We start from the raw sequence: 19,457 nt of genomic DNA on the forward strand, positions 1-19,457 counted from the left end.
CATGGAGCGTATACAAAAAGTGTTCTAAAACCTCATTTGAGAAAAACCAAGAAACTATTTTCAAAATTTAGAACTTTGATTTTTTGGCGAATTGAGCTCTGTAGCTCTGCAGGTACACAGGTCCGCAGCTTCATAGGTACGTAGCTCCACATTTTCATGCAAGTTCGCAATTTAGAGGTACACCGACAGTTGACTACCAGTTCCAAAAATAACACTTTTCATGCATTGAGAGCGCATTTTGATGGCAAGTTAACTCCAACACACATCAAGTGAAGGGCCAGCTTCTATTTTTGGTGTCTCCGTGCACTTCTACTTCGACTGATGGCTTCCTCCTACTTTCTCTCTCATGTTTTCTCTGTTTTTGACATGTAAAGGGCTCATACATTCAATTAATGAATAAAATTATGCTTTTGGTGCTAGCATTCGCAGTGTAGTTATTCTTTTCTGAATGTGTCATTGTTTTGTGGATTTTATTCATGAGATTTTGATTGAGCCAAAGGTTTATTGCATTGTTTTTGGTTGTGCGATCTTTTAGTTTTGGTGTTTGCTATAGATATATGAATTTTGTTGACATAACGAGCTTGAGAAGAGATCACCCGATTGTGTCTACATAGCTTTTTGTCTCACATGAGTGCACTTTCCATGGCCTTGTGATTTGATGAAGAGTGAAACATCATTCGATTTATTAAAGATTCTCACTGACGATTGCATCAGTAGATTCTAGGAAGCGCTGTTGTTGTTTTCATTGGTTTCCTACCAATTTCTTCAAAGGTTTAACTCGCAGCGTGTTGTGTTTTGTAGCTTATGTCCGTTTAGGAATTTCAATTTCAATTTATTTAATTTCATTTTATTTTCTTTCAATTTAATTATTTTCTTTGCTAACCCCCTGTTAGAATAGGACCTCATAATAGTTGCATTGTTAGAATTGCATTCATTGAAAAAATAGAAAATACAAAAATATTGTTCTTTTGGTGTGATATTTTGAGACAGCAAACAGATTTTACTTTGATTCCAAGACAAAAGAGTTTTTTTAGAACTAGCAAAGGCCTCCTCGTGAACATTCACATTTATCTTCTACTGAGCAGATTTTGGTATGTTGCAAGACAAACACTAAACCTTGGAGTGGATCCTTAAAAAAGATTTGCTTTTCACTATGGATTCCTGTCGTTGACCTCGTGCAAAATGAACACCCAACAAAAGTAGCACTAGAAGGAGGGCCTAAACCATTTTACACTCCTTGGAATGAAGGAAATTTGACAAAGTTTTAGAATTTTAAACTCTTTCAATAATTTGCACTTAGCGCAAGTTCAAAAAAATTTCTAAGTTTTTCAAAAATTCAGGTCCGCAAGTCTGCAGGTCCACAGATCTGTAGGTCCATAGGTCCCCAGGTCCGTTGATCCGTAGGTTTGCAAATCTGCAGGTCCGCAGATCCATAGGTCCATAGCTCTGTAGCTCTGTAGGTCTGCAAAATTCTATGGTGCACTATTTTGAGGAAGTGTGTTTCTCCAGAGGTGTGCTTTTCTAGAATAAACACAAGTTGTTAGAACTTAGTCACTTTCACAAGCATCACAATGATAAAGGGATTCCAAGAACTCCACCCATTCACATTACACATTTCATCATCATCATTCACTTTACATTCCACTTGACACATTTCCATCATTATGTACCATGTCTTTCTTCAATGCCCAAAGTTCACCTTTGAACCTAACTGGACCATTACATGACTTGCCAAAAAATCTTGAAAAGTTTTGCCCACGGTTCATCTATGGAGAATCATGAATAGTAGAGGATCATCTTAAAATTTTCAAAGAGATTTTTAATTGAAACCAAATTCAACATATGGATGTGGTATGTCGCCTTTTTCCTTACACTTTGGGGGAAATGGCATTTAATTGGTACCTCAATCTGCCACCAGCATCAATAATGGATTGGAACTCTTTTGAGAGCAATTTTCTAGAGCAATTCAAGATCTATGTTGATCCATCTCTTCTATATCATCAGTTCATCTCAATTAAGAGGGATCCCCATGAGACTATTTCATAGTTTAATAATCGCTTCTATAGGATGTATCAAAGAATGGAGTTTCCATACATTGTACCACAAGAGGCTGCCATCTAGGTCTATTTTGGGACAATGGATTCATTAAATTCTATTTTTCTAAGAAGGCTCCCACCCAAAGACATTGATACCATTGAAAAGGTTTTCAAAGAGGCTGTTATATTCACAAGTCAGGTTACTACTGCTCTAATGCCAACAAATATATATTCAATATATGGGTCTCAAAAGACTGCTTTCTTTGAGCAGAAGGTAGTTGGATCCACTGAAGCAGAAAAAAATATGGCTAGAGAGCTTAAGGCCATGAAGGAGATGATGTCTCTTTTATCCAATGAACTTGTGATAATAAAGTTGAATTCTTCAAGAGACCAAGGAAATCATCCAAGACAACTTGCTACCCAGAACAATTATTCTCAAAATCAAAGTGGAAATTTTGGCCTTTACAACAATGTCAACAATGAGAATAATCGTATTATAGGAATGAGTCCAAGTAAAAATGGGTATGGGCACAATGATGTTTTAGATCACCCTCACCAAATCATGGAAGAACAATCCTTTCAATTTGGTGTAATGGTGTTTGAATCACATGATGAATCTACAGGAGGACTAAATGATGAAGATGGTCAAGAGGAGTTTGTGTTCTCATTCAATGAAGAAATTCTTCCAAGTGTCGATGTCGTAATAAGTGTGGATATGCTAAGAAATCTTGAGGGTGCAGGAAATTTTGAAGTTCCAAAACTCCATGAAGTTGCAAAAAGTGATGGAAATGTAGAAGATCCTAAGCTTGGTGAGATTTTTGAATCACAAAGTCATCAAGAAGAAGACACCAATTCTTCCTACGGTGATATTGATTCTCCATTGGATAACAATAAGCTGCCTCCTTCAAAACAAGATATGTCATTAGAAGAGATGGATAGAGTGTTCAATTTGGTCTCAAGCTTGACTAAGAAAATGTCTATTTGTGGGTACTCTACACATTTATCAAACCATGCAATAATTGAGTCATGTAGAATCCATCCATTTGGGTTCCATTCAGAAGAAAGTTTCCCCAATTTCTTGTTAGCTTGGGAGATTGCAATGGAGGGAAAGTATGATTTTGAACAAGCTTCTTTCAGATACGAGGTAGAAAACATCTTTGTTGATGATGGTAATGAATCCTATAATTCCAAAGGGAGGCTAGGAATTGAGTTTCCTAATCTAAGGGAGCCTAGAGTGGAACCTAAAATGTCTCCATGTGCGCGTGAAGTGGTGTACCATGAGATGAGACCACCAGAAAGAGAAATTACAATGTGTGAGTGTACCCCTATGGTGGGGGACTTGCTAGATCAGGTGATATCTTTCCATTATCCCTCTCAGTTTGATGATTTTCAATTTGAATATGATGCTAAAGGTAAGAGAACTTGTTTGTGGATTAATCATAGCCATAAAGAGTTACCACAACTTCCGATTTTGTGTGATTTGTGCCCCGAATTTGAACCAAGATTGTCCAAACTTTATTTTTCTGAGTACAAAGACAAGTCAGCATTTTTGAGAACTATATGGGGTGGTTCATCACTATTGCACATAATGAGAAATCTACTAACAACTCCCCCACATTCTTATTATTCAAGATTTTATGTAGATAAGTTTATGTTTTTGTTTTTATTTTTCTTAGTCTTTTTAGTCTTTCTAGTTAGGTGTAAGTTTGCTTTGAGTTAAGTCTTTTTGTTTGGGTTTGATTTATGTCTACTTTTTTTCTCTTTAAGTCATGTCAGTCCCGAGGATAAGGTGTACCTGAGATTTTTCTCAAGATTTTACTAACCACTCTTTGGTTTCGATTTTAAGAAGAGGTATTTCTTTGTCAAAACATTTGGACGATTGTGTGTTTTATACCAACCAAGCAACAGACATTTCTTGTGGAATTAGGGGACTTTCAGTCTAAAAATCAGAAGCCTAGACCAACAAGCTCTCAACACTTTGAAAATTTTAAGATTTGATCATTTTGGGTGTTGTTGAATTCAATTCAAAGATAATGAGAAATGATCCAAACTCTGACTAGTTCAAACAGGAGGGGTCTCCTCGAAAGGTTGCTAAGATTATTGTTTGGCATGAGAGTTTCCTAAAAAGTTCTAAAAGAGGAATGCAAGGGATGTTCATAAGAGATCGAATCCAAGAAATGACACTGGTGTTCTAACTACATAGTCTAAGCATAGTCAAGATACATAATTCAAAAAAAAAAAAAAAAAAGAAGAAGAAAAAAGAAAGAAAGGAAAGACAGTGTTAAGTCTGAACGATTCTAAAGATCTGAAATGGCTAAAGATACATTGCAAAAAAAATTATCTTGTATTCAAAAGTACTATTTTATCGAAAGTAACATGTTGAATGACATGGATCAATTGTGCAAAAGGCCAAAAATTAAAAGAACGTGACATCTCGCTAAGAGCCCTTGAACTAATTCTCTCATCTGGTCAAGCAATTGATTGATAAAGAGCCTTTGTGGAGATTCTAAATGAATAAGCTAAGAGGAGTGGAAGATTGTTTTAAGTTGTCAAAAAACTCTAATTGACTACAGCTTGACACATCAAAAAGAATGAATACACAACGCACACACTGAGCTAGAAGGTTTCGAGTTTTGAGATTTTTATTGAGAAGTCATCCAAAAGTCGCTTGGGATGTTCAAAGCTTGGTTGGTGTTTAACACATGTCGAAGGAATGTTTGCTGATGAAGAAATGCCTTGGTCATTTCTTCTTTTTTTTGGGGCTATTTGTTGTGGTGTCCACAACACACGCCCCATTCCTCACTAGGAATGGGGACCCCCTATTCTTTTTTTGACTCTCAGACTCATAGTTCGGGAGTCAGGAGAAGAAGAGTTTTATTAGACCTTAATATTTTAGAGTCAAATATTCAAAAAAAAAAATTTAAAAATTGAAAAATAGAAAAAATAAACGAAAATTAAATAAATTAAATAAATTTTTTTTTTTTTTAAATTTAAAAATTACTAAAGATTTTGCGCTGCACGCACCTCTCATGGAGACATCGCGCATGCCTCCCATGGAGGTGCACATGCACGCATCCTCTATGGAGGCATCGTGTGTGCCTCCCATGGGGGCAGCGTGCACACCTCTCATGGAGGTGCGCGTGTGTCCTCCATGGGGGCGTCACACATGCCTCTCATGGAGGTGCGCGTGCACTCCATGGAGGCATCACACGCAACTCTTATGGAGGCTCAGTGCGCACACCCTCCATGAAGGCGTGATGTGCATGCATCTTGGTGTGTGTGTTCAGATAAATAAAATAGAAGGGGTTTAAAATATATCATTTAAGTATAAGGAATTATATTTAATTCCTTATACTTAAGATATATTTTAATATATGTGACAAATCTTTTGAGATAGGTTTCAGACCTCCCCGAGATAAGGTAAAGATTTTAGAAAATTTCAAAGCTTTAGAAATCTAGACTTTGCCAAATTTTAGGGCTTTAAGAATCCAGGCAGGAATTCATACTTAGCCAAATTTTAGGGCTTTAGGATTTCAAACTTAGCCAGATTTCAGAATTCATCTCTAGTTTTTTTTGAGTAGCTAGTGTGTCTTTACTATGCATTGTTAACTCTACGGACTAATGTTTTCTTCTTGTGTAGGTAAAAATAGCATCCTCAACTTGTCAAGGTCATAACTTTTGACTCGGGCCTCAGAATTTAGAACCGCTTACACCGTTGGAAAGAAGAACTGAAGATCTAATTTTAGTCCCTAAAATAGTGAGCCTTTAGCTATCCAATTTTAGGGACCGACAAATGTTTCGACTTGAAATTTTGAGCAAAAGACCTCCAAAAAGGTCATTTAAAAATGCCTAGAAAATTTGTGAAAAAATATTAAAAAGTTGCAAACATTTGATCATCTTGGATAATTTGAATCACTTGGTTTCTTGTCGAGAAGGATTGGACAAGTGGAGAGAAGACAAAGGTCAAAGATACAGAGGTTGGACACATAAAGCAAATTAGGTTCCTCATCTTATGCAGCTATTGGGGACAAGATTCAATGCAAGTAACTTGAGATTTTAGATTGAAGAAGTGGAGGGAGTGCAAGTTTATGAAAGTAATTGACTATAAACAGGTTTTAAATCATCAGAAAGGGGCATGGAGTGTATACAAAAAGTGATCTAAAACCTCATTTGAGCAAAACCTAGAAACCATTTTCAAAATTGAGAACTTTGATTTTTTTGCGAATAGAGCTCTACAGGTATGCAGGTTCGTAGCTCCACAGGTATGAAACTCCACCTTTTCATGCAAGTTTACAATTCAGAGGTGCACCGACAATTGACTGCTAGTTCCAAAAATAACACTTTCCATGCATTGAGAGCACATTTTGATGGCAAGTTAACTCCAACACACATCAAGTGAAGGGCCAGCTTCTATTTTTGGTGTCTCCCTACACTTCTACTTTGACTGATGGCTTCCTCCTACTTTCTCTCTCATGTTTTCTTTGTTTTCGACATGTAAAGGGCTCATGCATTCAATTAATGAATAAAATATGGATGGAGTCCCTCTAAGCACTAGTTAGATTATCAGTTTGTATATATTTAGTTTGTTTTAAATGTTTTAAAATCATTTAATTGCATTATGATATCCCTCACTCTCAACAAAAATTGAGAAGATGATTTCTTATAAATACCCCATTGTAAAATGTAAGAAGGGCCACCATTATTATGCAATAAAATTATGATTTTCGTGCTAGCATTCGAAGTGTAGTTATTCTTGCCTAAATGTGTCATTATTTTTTCGATTTTATTCATGAGATTGTGATTGAGCCAAAGGTTTATTGTGTTATTTTTGATTGTGTGATCTTTTAGTTCTGGTGTTTGCTAGAGATATATGAATTTCGTTGACGTAACGAGCTTGAGAAGAGATCACCCGATTGTGTCTACATAGCTTTTTGTCTCGCATGAGCATACTTTTTGTGGCCTTGTGATTTGATGAAGAGTGAAACGTCATTCGATTTGTTAAAGATTCTCATAGACGATTGCATCAGTGGATTCTAGGAAGTGTTGCTCCTATTTTCATTGGTTTCCTACTAATTTCTTCAAAGGTTTAACTCGCAACATGTTGTGTTCTATAGCTTATGTCCGTTTAGGAATTTCAATTTCAAGTCATTTGATTTCATGTTATTTTCTTTCAATTTTGTTATTTTCTTTGCTAACCCCTGTTAAAATAGGACCTCATAGTAGTTGCATTGTTAGAATTGCATTCATTAAAAAAATAAAAAATACAAAAATATTGTTCTTTTGGTGTGATATTTTGAAATAGAAAATGAATTTTACTTTGATTCCAAGACAAAAGAGTTTTTTTAGAGCTAGCAAAGGCCTCCTTGTGAACATTCACATTTATCTTCTACTGAGCAGATTTTGGTATGTCGCAAGACAAACACTGAACCTTGGAGTGGATCCTTAAAAAGATTTGCTTTTCAAGAGAGGAATTACACTATGGATTCCTGTCATTGACCTCGTGCAAAATGAATGCCTGTAAGAAAAAGTGATTGAAATGATAAAATATAATAAAATGAAATAGCAAGAAATAATAGATTTAATCCAAGAGAGCAAGAAGAGTTTTACCATACAAATGATACAAGATCAATGGAGCAATACCAAAGAGGAAGCAACACAAGAGACAAATATTTGATAAGGGGAAAGCAAAGAAAACCCCTTGTGAGTATTATGAATGAGGAAAAATCCTAAGAATGAGAGAGAGAGAGAGAGAGAGAGAGAGAGAGAGAGAGAGAGAGAGAGGAAATGGATCAAAATAGCTCGTTTACAATAGCATCAAAAATTTGATGTGAATTATGGAGACTAGATGAAAATGAAAGAGAGAAGCACCTCTTTTAAAGAGATGAGAAAGGAGTTGCATGTCTTTGCATGTGTAACTCTCATTTCTATGAATGTCACATTCATAAAAGGTGTGTGCAAAGTGTCAAGTTCCTCTTAAGGAGGAATATCTATTTTCTTTATTAAAAGAAATACAAAAAATGAGTTGTCCTCACAAGTGGACAATAGGACAAGAATGACATGTCCTTTACATGTGGACTAGAGGACAAATAAATAATACATAAGGGATACTTTGGTTTATCCCAATAAATAAATAAATACAACCAAAGAAAGATTACTACTTCTAACATCTCCCTTTAATCTTTACTTGGGGAGATTTTATCAAAGGGTATCAAACCCAATTTTTAATATTACAACTTGATTTTTTTTGAAATATCTTCATTGTGAAAGAGGTCTCTTATTATTGTGGGTACATAATTGGAGAGTGAAGAGAAGTGGATAGTCCTTCAAGTGTATTACATCTTCAAGTGGATTCATGTGGCATAGGATCTGTACAACAAATAATGATGTCTTGTATGTGCCTTGATGGATTACCTGAAACATAAAAACAAGAAAAAAGGCAACTATCCTCAAGGATAATTTCATCTTATATTCAAGTTAGAAACTTTTTATGTATAAGTAAACTCTCATAAAGTAAATATAAGTGTAACTTGGTACCACAAAGAAATCAAGATAAATCATATCCTACAAAAAACAAATACGTTATCAAAAATCTCAAGAAAAGAATATAAAAGGCACAAATGCTCAAATAATGAAACCAAAATCAACAATGCATCAATCACATAGATATAGATAGTCCACTAATAAGTCATTTCACAACAGGTTAATGGGTGATCAATCCATAGCCTGCATCACTCACGATTGAGGCAATGAAGTATACATAACATTATATGACATATTTTCAAAGATGTCAAAGGGAAGAAGTATGAGTATTAACAATAGATTGTCTTCAAATAAGAGTAAAATGCTTTCAAGATGGGTCAAATTAACTAAAATTGGAGGGAGACTCTAAGAATAAATGGTATAAACCATAAAGTGCCATATGGCAATAGAATGATGCTAGAAAAGCATAAACTGCACTTATGTGCTAAATAGTATAACAAAATAAATGTTGAAGGAAATAGTGTATAATAACTCATAATCCCAAGGAATAAGAAAAAATAAATAAAATAAATTTACTTATGTGAAATAAAGAATGCACTCATATTTGATAAATCACAAGAGACACAATAATTTGTATATCTATCAAGATATATATGTGGGCTCCCATATATACACATGAATAAATATACCTAAACTATCATGGTATGAAATCATGCAAATAGAATTAAGATCATATATAGAACATAATTTCTAGGCAATATACTAAAGAGAAATGCCAAAGATGATGAAAGAAAATTATTAACATCAAACAATATTTGCAGTAATTAATCCTCCTAGGTTGAAGTCCACCCATTCTAAAAATTGATCTCTTTTACTAAGTACTTTTTGAAACCATTTATTTTTTCTCTTAACAAATTTATCACTAGAGGAAGATTCATGATGTATGAATGCATCACTTGTTTCAACATTAGCATTATTACCATTATCAATATTAGTATTATTACCATGATCTATAAATGCATCATTACCATTATCATTGTAAGAAAGAATAAGAGGAATAAAGGTAGATATATGAGGATTAGGGTTTAGAGAAGGAGGTTGGTCCTCCACTAACACAATTCTACTTCCATGAACTTGTTCATTTTGAGCATTAGAGACATGATGCATATTTTTTTCTGCAATACAAACATTTCGCGCTATTTGCACTTTGTTAGTAATAAGATTATAAGCTAGAAAACTTTTGGTATTTTTTATTTTTTTACTTATGCACCTAGTGCATGCAATCTTAGATGGAGCAATAGGAGGTAAATTGTCAATTTTATTAGATGAGATATGCTCATTTTTCAAATGAGCAAGCCTTTTGTGCTCCATATTAAAAGTAATATCTTTGTGCAAAGAGTGTCTAGAAAAGGTGAACCCAAAAAATTTAAATAAGTTATCATGGCCTAACTTAGCATTAGCAACAACTTCATTAGTGTTAGGATCAATAACAGAGCACATGTCCCTATGAAACTCAACTTTATAATTTTGACATAATTTTACAATAGAAAGAAGATTGTATTTCAACTCAGGAACATAAAGGACATCATGTAATTTTCCATTTGAAATACTAACATTACTAAATCTTTCAACTTTGCAACTATGATTATCAGCTAATTGAATTGGAATATTAGAAGGATCGGGTTTTAAATAATCAAACACTTCTTTATGAAAAGTAACATGTTGAGATGCACCAGTATCAATAATCTATTCTAAATTTTTAAGAACATTGTAACTAACAGTAAAAGCATGACGAGATGGATGAGAGTTTTGATTATTGTTATTCATAAGTTGCTTATCTTTTTATTTTTTAAAACAATTATTAGTTACATGACCATCTTTTCCACTATAAGTACAATGAGATTTTTTATTAGATTGATTAGGATGAGTATTATTACGATGAGTGTTTGGATGATTATTGTGATTATTATTATTATAAATATTGGGAGAATCATTATTAGAAGATTTGAAATTCTGATTTTGACTTTTAGACACAAAAGCATGTTCATTAGATCTAAGAGTACCAAATTGTAACAACTTAGCTTCCTCTTGACACAACAAATTTTGAAAAATACTATAAGTTAATTGAGTAGACAAAGTAGGAATAGCAAGTTGAGAATGAACATTAGTAATAAATTGTTGAAATTGTCTAGGAAGACATTTCTTTAAAATAATGGTAATTAATCTAATATCAGTGAGAGTAACGCCTAATCCAATTAGTTGACTTTTAATATAATCAAATTTAAGTAAAAATTCATCCATGGATTTGAAATCAATATGCCTTAAGTCTTCCAAATTGTCATGCAATTGAATCTTACGTGATTCAGATGGCCTGTCATACGTTTTCTTTAAAATATCCCAAGCTTCATGGGCATTAGTGCAATGAGAAATTAGAACATATAAATCTGGGTTAAGAGATATACCAATGAGGCCAAGGGCTTCCTCATTTTTAGTATTTCATGCATTTTTTTCATCTTGTGTAGCCGAAGTACCAAGAACTACAGAAGGGTCAGTAGCAACATCTAAAATATGCTTAAAACAGAATATAAACGAAAGATGAGTTTTCCAAGCATGATAGTTTGAGTTATTTAACTTGATTTATGGAATTAAAGTCGACATGATTTAAAAAAATTACGTTTAAAATTTAAATAATAGATTTGAAATAAAAAATTGAAACTTATTATCCACAAGAATGTTAAATAATTATTAATATATTTAGAGAGTCAAAATTAAAAACTAAAATGTTCCCTGCAAAACCACTGGTCAGATTGAAGAAATAGGAAAAATAAAAATTTCAAAAAACTGAAAAAAAAAGTGTTACACACAGAGAGCGATAACTTTTTTAATTTAACTCTATTTTCAATAAAATTTAAATATTTTTTTCATTTTTATGTCTTCTAAATGCTGTTCAAATTTCAGCCAAATCCAGATCACGGATTGAGAGATATCATAAAAATACGAACTACTGTCTTAAAACTTGAAAAACAAATAATACTGCACATATAGTACAATAACTTTTGCAATACTATTGTGATACAAATAAAATTTAAAGAGTTTTTTCATTTTTATGTTTTCTAAATGCTGTTAAAATTTCAATCAAACCCAAATCATAGATTATGAGATATAAAAAAAATATGAACTTGTGTACTTTCCTTTCTAAAACAAAAACAGCAAAAAAAAAAACTTGAATTTCAAAAACTTAAAAAGCCTGCAACAGAAATAGGGTTAGATATAATAAAAAAAATTAAAAATAAAGAATCTTTTGCCAGCAAGCCTTCCAAAGGAGGTTAGAAAAAATAAAAAATGAAGAACTCTTTGGCGATAAACCTTCCAAAGAGGGTTAGAAAAAAAATTTGAAGATTGAATAAAAAACTTGCAAAAAAAAAATAGGAATGAATTTTTTCTTCACTTCTCCTCTCCACAAAGTTTTCCAATATGGTAATCTTCACAAAAGCTCAAAACAAGGATTAGAAAGCTCTGATACCATGTAAGAAAAAGTGATTGAAATGATAAAATATAATAAAATGAAATAGCATGAAATAATAGATTTAATCCAAGAGAGCAAAAAGAGTTTTACCATACAAATGATACAAGATCAATGGAGCAATACCAAAGAGGAAGCAACACAAGAGACAAATATTTGATAAGGGGAAAGCAAAGAAAACCCCTTGTGAGTATTATGAATGAGGCAAAAGCTTAAGAATGAGAGAGAGAGAGAGAAGAAATGGAGCAAAATAGCTCATTTACAATAGCATCAAAAATTTGATGTGAATAATGAAGACTAGATGAAAATGTGAGAGAGAAGCACCTCTTGTAAAGAGATGAGAAAGGAGTTGCATGTCTTTGCATGTGTAACTCCCATTTCTATGAATGTCACATTCATAAAAGGTGTGTGCAAAGTGTCAAGTTCCTCTTAAGGAGGAATATCTATTTTCCTTATTAAAGAAAATACAAAAAATGAGTTGTCCTCACAAGTGGACAATAGGACAAGAATGACATGTCCTTTACATGTGGACTAGAGGACAAATAAATAATACATAAGGGATACCTTGGTTTATCCCAATAAATAAATAAATACAACCAAGGAAAGATTACTACTTCTAACAACGCTCAACAGAACCTTGCCAAAGAAGGAATTTGTTTAGGACGCATTGTAAGTATGGAGGTAAAATCTACAATATAATTGTGGATGGTGGCCATATTGATAAACTTTTTGTTGAGGATATGGTTTAGAAACTTTGTTTAAAAAGAGTGAGAGGAAATGGAAAAGTAGGTTATGTCATTAATAGAGGTATTAGATTATGAAGTTACTGTTGAAAAGGAACATTGGGTACTCGATGATTAACAACTGGTGTATTTAAAGTAGTATTATCAAAGAAACTAGCCAAAACTTCAGTAAAAGGTTGAAGACCACTTGTATCTATTGGTTTTGCTCTTGAAGATGATGTTGTAGGAAAAATAGGGCTTGCATCTTCAAAAGCAACTCAACTTCTTCTTCTTCAATTTCTTTGTTCAAATTAACAAACTCCTATGGGAGCAATCTTTCAAATTCATCTCGTAGTCTTCATATTTGATGCATGCAATTGAACTCTTCACACTAGTGAAGGAAGCTTTAAAAATAGAAATTTCTTAAAAACTTTACCTAAAAACTATGACTCAAGAAAGCTCCTAGCTTGACAACATCCTCGACAATGGCACCAAAAATGACCCGGCTCACAATAGGTATATAATAATCATGCTCTAGGCCATGCTTAGGAATAATGTATTCAATCTAAGGATTATTCTTTCCCACTATGAGGTGCATTTAATTTTGTCAACCCAGGGACATATACTTGAAATAGTTGGCATAGTATGTGCACTAGGTCTCTTAATGAGTCACTATGCTTATGTTGTAGGAAAGTAAAATGCAAGGAAAAGAACTTAAACTATTGTTGTAGGAAACTAACACACTTAAATCTATGAATACTAGAAATACAAGGAAAGACTAATAGATATTCCAACTCAGTTCATCTACTATAACTGTTCTCGCAGATGTTGCAAGACCATTCATGAAGTATGATGCTATAGGAAACAATTTACAACTTCTACTTGCAATACTAAAAATGCTTGGAAATATACTATCCTAATCTAATCCACCTCCCAAGTGGGCCCCCTTGGTTAGCTTCAATTAAACTACTAACACAGGATAGAAGCCAAAAATTATTTCATTACATTTCAAAAATTCATTACGTGGAAAAATACATAGAACTATAAAAACACGACTCACTGTAAAAGTTAATAGTTTGTTCTCATAAACTTTCTCCTTCTAACTAAACTAACACACTTGGTCTGATCCCTATATAGGAGATGGACACTTATTCTAAAATAGAAAAGTAAACAACCTAGCTATAAATCCACAAGAGAGAAAGAAGGAAAATAACAACTCAAGGTGGAAAGAAAAGATAACGGCTTGAGGAGGGAATAATAAATTCTAAACAATCGCTTTCCATAATAATAAATACAAAGAATGCAGTAAGTCTTCATAGCTCCTCCATACTCAATGTTGTGTCCTTTGGTACTGTTATGACTTTTCTCCACCATGGCTACACCTAAATGTTCTTTTCTCCTCGAATGCTATTGGTTGTCTTCAACATTCATCTTTGAATTCTTCCAATCATCTTCAGCTTCATTACTAATAGGTTAGTTATAATGCAGAGATAATTGCAAACAAGCATTTTCAAATTAGATTCAAATATAAGAACACACATTTTGATAATTATATGAAATATTGCATCATATATATGATATTGGCAAAAGATAACATACTATCTATCCATAGGTTAATCATTGGTTTAGGTAAACATAGGTTCACAAATGTCTTGAAATAGAGTATTAACAAAGTGTTTTAAAACTATCATGAAATAGAGGCAATAATTAGTCTCATCATTTTCCCCCTATTAAACTAATGCTTATCCTCGAGCATGGAATTTCCTAGTTAGTGACCTAAATTTCCCCACTTCTGCCCTTCCTTTCCTACTACTCTTAAAGGTATAATAGAATCCTTGTGTTCTTTCACAAACCTCCCTTTTGTTGTCCTCCAGTAGCTTGTCAAGTCTGTCAGCATTAATTTCATATAAAGGCCACATGAGCATTGGAGGTTGCATAGTGAGTGGGCACCATAATTTTGGTCTAGTCTATTTTCCTAACTCTATATATTTTGGAGCTCTGTAAAGGGCAGCCTCTAGGTTGATGGGACTATGTGGCTCTGACCTTTTAAGTGACTCAGGTAATCTGGACCATCTACTTCTAGCACTAGCCATAGCTCTCTTGAAATAAAAATAGGGCAAGTTCTCATAATCAGCATAGGCCTTGGCTCTAGTAGTGAAGATTATATCTCTTACTCCCTTGTTCTTATCCCTATAAGTTAATCTGAACCAGTCCCTAAGAACTTCTTCTGGTTTGCTGCTCTCAACTCTTAATGGAAGGGGCTCTATCCTTTCATTGTCTTTATAAATATTCAATTGTCTATCATAGTTTGCTTCATTATACATCAAAGACATCAAAGCTCTTAAATGTATATCCCCTATATAAAGTAAAGGGGTCCTTCGGGTTTCTGAAGGGATAACAAAATCATGCACATATAATTCACAAAGTGAATTCTGTTGCCAAGATGGCAGAGTCTAATATAAACCATAAAACTCCTGGGCTGATTTAAATTCTACATTTATATTATTAAGGGTTAGCATGATTTGGAATAAGAGAAATTGTTCGTTTAAACAAAGAGCATAAATTCATGGTAGTGGTCTACAGGAAAGTACTTGATCAGCCAATTTGAGGGCATGATCCATCCTTTGTTTTTTATTTGCCAATTGCTCTTTCAAATTTGTAATTTCTGCACTCAGAGACACTTTGTCTTTCTTCATTCTTTTCCTCTCCTCTTCCCATAAGGCCTTAGCAAACATATGTTGTCCAAACAACTAGAAAAGGAGTTTCCGTAGGGTAATGGAACCGTTGTCTTCTTCATGATTTATTTTCCTCTTTCTCTGTTCCCTCCATAATTTTTCTACAATATTAATAAACCATATTGATTTATAGGGAACTAGGGTAGTGTTTGGATCAACTTGCTTAGGAACTATTTCATCCCTACAGCTCAAAGCACCTAGTTGGCCTACTAGGGTATCATTTGGATTTTCATTGACTTCAACCCTACATTCTGCATTAGGGTTTTCAAGAATGTTTATAATTTCAAGGTGAGGAGGAGAGTGATCAAGAATAATTTGTATAGAGGATTCTTTAATAGATAGCTTGGATGAGGGGGATTCTTTAGTAATTTTTCCTCTCATTATAGGACTTCTTCTTATAGTGATTTCTTCTAATATCATAGCCTTCTGCCTACCTCTTCCTTTTGGTATCTCTATTGCAGGATTAACTGCTATAGGACCCTTCTTAGTTCTCTTTTGTTTCATGACTGTAGGGTTTGGCTCTTCTTTTATTGGAATAGAGATTTCTTCTTGCAATTTTTCCTTTCTCTTTGCTCAACTAGGCATAGTCTCTTGCATATTTTCTTGCACATTTTTGGTTTCAGCCTCTTGAGTACTTTGCTCAGTAGGTTCATTAGTGGGAACTACATTCTCCTCACTGAGTTGTTCATGAATTGGGGTTGTAAGGTTTTAGCTTGGAAAAATTCCACCCATGACAGGGGAGAAACATCTCTAAGTGACCTTGCTATGAGTAATTTAATTAGGGCATGATGGGTGATTAAATTGTCTTTTCCTTTTTGAGTTTCTTCCGCACTAATACACAACATATTGTACAAGAAATTGGGAACATTAACTGGATGATTATGCCTTATACAACTAAGCAATTTAAAATTATGTGCATTTAAATATGAAAATCTTCCTTCGCATGTGAGGTACTTGATAATGTGCATGACTAGCTCATTGTATGTGGCAGAAGAGACATTCTTTTACAACCTTGTTTGGTAATATCCATTTGAGGATCGATTGGTATGACAAACTGAGCCCTGGCTGATCTTACATCATGAGTGTTGGGATAATGTTCTCCTATCACCGGTAACCTAGTAACTTCTATTATATGTTCTTCTACAGCAACCACCATTAAGCCCCATACAAAAGCTTCTCCTTCATCAAATGTCCTTCTAAATTTTGTGGCTGCTTCTTCATCATATGTAATCAAATTTAAAAAGCACCCTAACCAGCTACATGCATTAAATCTCCTCATAGCCTCTACATCTGAGAGAAAAATGGTATGCTCCACAAGTTCTCACCTCTTTAATTGTCCACCCATTCTTTAACACTTTCACTATTTTCTCTACTTCATTGCTTCCCCCTTACAAATTCAAGCTTCTTTTGTTGTTTTACAGACCATTTTACATTTCATTTGATAGGTAATTAATGTCATAATGATTTTATATGACCAATAATATGGCTTTAATGAGAGTAAATCATGGAAGTGTGTAAAAATCATCTAAAAATGAGATTCAAATCACTTAAAATTTAAACACAAGTCACATCATAGCTTGACAATAAAATCATTCAAAAATAAGGGGTACGACACCTAGACACTTGTGTACTTAAGGAAATATGAAGATTTGGAAAAATCTTTATGAATAAATGCAGTCATTGGGTTTTCTCCTACCCCCTATGAAATATGGACAAGTGTCCACACTTTTCAAACTTAGTATGGGGTATAGAACTGGCATAACATTGCCATAATATAAAGAATGCAGTATTAAATATAAGTAACAAAATTGTGGAATATAAAGGAATTATAATTTGAAAACCTTATACGCATTAATTGGTCATCTCACATACCAAAAGGTGGTAGAAGTGACATCAGTAGGGATAACATCTATCAGCAAACTCATAGGGTTTATTGAAAGCATTATAAAATGATGACGTGGAAAGTGGGTGGGTGGAAGGTAAAGAAATGAGATGAAATGAGAAAGTGAATGGAGAGATTTGGAACTTTATGTAGGCATACAGTTTTTATTATGGGCATGCACAAAGAAATTAGTATTGAAGAGCGATAGGTGGAAGGTTGATACCTTTGGCTATAGGAAGAGTTATCTAGTTTGTATTTGAATTTGGCCACTAGAACTGCTACAGAAAGTCCTCTTTTGTTTGAGGCCATTTATATAACTTGAGTCTGTGGTCATTGACTAATAATTTGAAAGGTACTGGATCAATGGTAGTTAATTGAATAGCTTCATTATCAAAGACATGACTAATTTCATATGGACCCAACCATCTTGTCTACAGCTTACCTAGCATATCTTTAAATCTAGAATCATAGAGTAGTGCCTAGTCACCAACTTGAAATTGTTTACTGATAATATGGGAGTCATACCACTATTTTCTTTGTTTTTGTATAATTTCAATACGTTCCAAAGTAGCTTTGCACATTTCATCCAATGAGTTAAGATGTAGAAGACATTCTCTTTGTGCTACAAGAAGTTCAATGTCTAACTCCAGTGCAGTTCTCAAAGTTTTATGTTCAAATTCAATGGGGAGCATTGCTACTTTCCCATATAGGATCTCAAATGGTGTGAATCCTATAGTAGTCTTCCAGGTTGTTTTGTAGGTCCAAATAGCTTCTTGTAATCTGCTAGTCCAATCCCCACAGTGTAGATGAACTATTTTTGTTAGGATGTTCTCTAGCTCACAATTTGTGACCTCTACTTGTCCATTAGCTTGAGGGTGATAAGGACTTGATTTCCAGTGCCTAATGTTATATTGTTTCATCAATTCTAAGATCAAATTAGAGGTAAATTGTGCACCTTGGTTAGTGACTAGTTCTTTGGGTACACCATAGTGAGTAAAAATTTATTCATACAAAAATTTTGCAATTTTTCATCATGAGCATGCTTCATGGCTTTGACTTCAACCCATTTTGTTAGGTAATTAGTGCACACAAGAATATAGGATTTCCCATTATATGGAGGATCAATTGGACCAATGAAGTCCATGCCCCATTTGTTAAATGGTGTTAATGCCATTTATGAGTTAAGAGGCATTTCATTTGTTCTTGTTGGTCGGCCCATTCTTTGACACTTATCACACTTCCATGTATATTTGGCTGCATCTTTGTGAAGTGTAGGCCAATAATAACCAGTTGTTTATATTTTCAAGGCTGTTCTTTTTGCTACAAAGTGTTCTCCACATGGTTCATTATGGCATGCATGTAGAATGTCATATGTCTCATCTTTTTTCACACATCTTCTCATAACTTGATCAGGTCTAGTGTAAAACAAGAGATTATCTATCCAAGAGAAATGAAAACTTTTCTCTACAAGAAGCTTCTTTTCCTTGTAAGAAAAATGTTATGGTATTTTATTAGCTAAAATGTAATTAGCAATGTATGCATACCATGGATTTTGAATAGTAATATGAAATAAATACTTATCTAGAAATGTATCATCTACCAAAGTAGTGTCAATATCATCATGATGGATTTTTGATAAATAATCAGCTACAACATTGGCTCTTCCAAGCTTATCAACAATAGTTATATCAAATTCTTACAACAATAATAACCATGTTGCTAGCCTACCTATTATAGAAGGTTTATTCATGAGATACTTAATTGTTGCATGATCAGTATGAACAAATATGGGATAGCCAGTTATGTAATGCTGAAATTTATTCAGGGCATAAACTACTGCTAGCAATTCTTTTTCAATAATTGTGTAATTTAATTCTAGTACATGAAGGCTCTTGCTAATATAATATATTGCATTTTCAAGATTTTGAGATTGTTGTGCTAGAACTGCACCTGTGGCATAGTCAAAGGCATCTGTATATATATATATATATATATGAAAAGGTAAATTCCAATCAAGGCCTTGTAAAACTAGGGCTATAGTGAGAAGTTTCTTAAGCTATAGGAAGGCTTCATCACATT

The sequence above is a fragment of the Cupressus sempervirens genome, chromosome 2, assembly GCF_028749045.1.
Source record: "Cupressus sempervirens isolate cs-2001-9-10 chromosome 2, ASM2874904v1, whole genome shotgun sequence".
Taxonomy (NCBI): domain Eukaryota; kingdom Viridiplantae; phylum Streptophyta; class Pinopsida; order Cupressales; family Cupressaceae; genus Cupressus; species Cupressus sempervirens.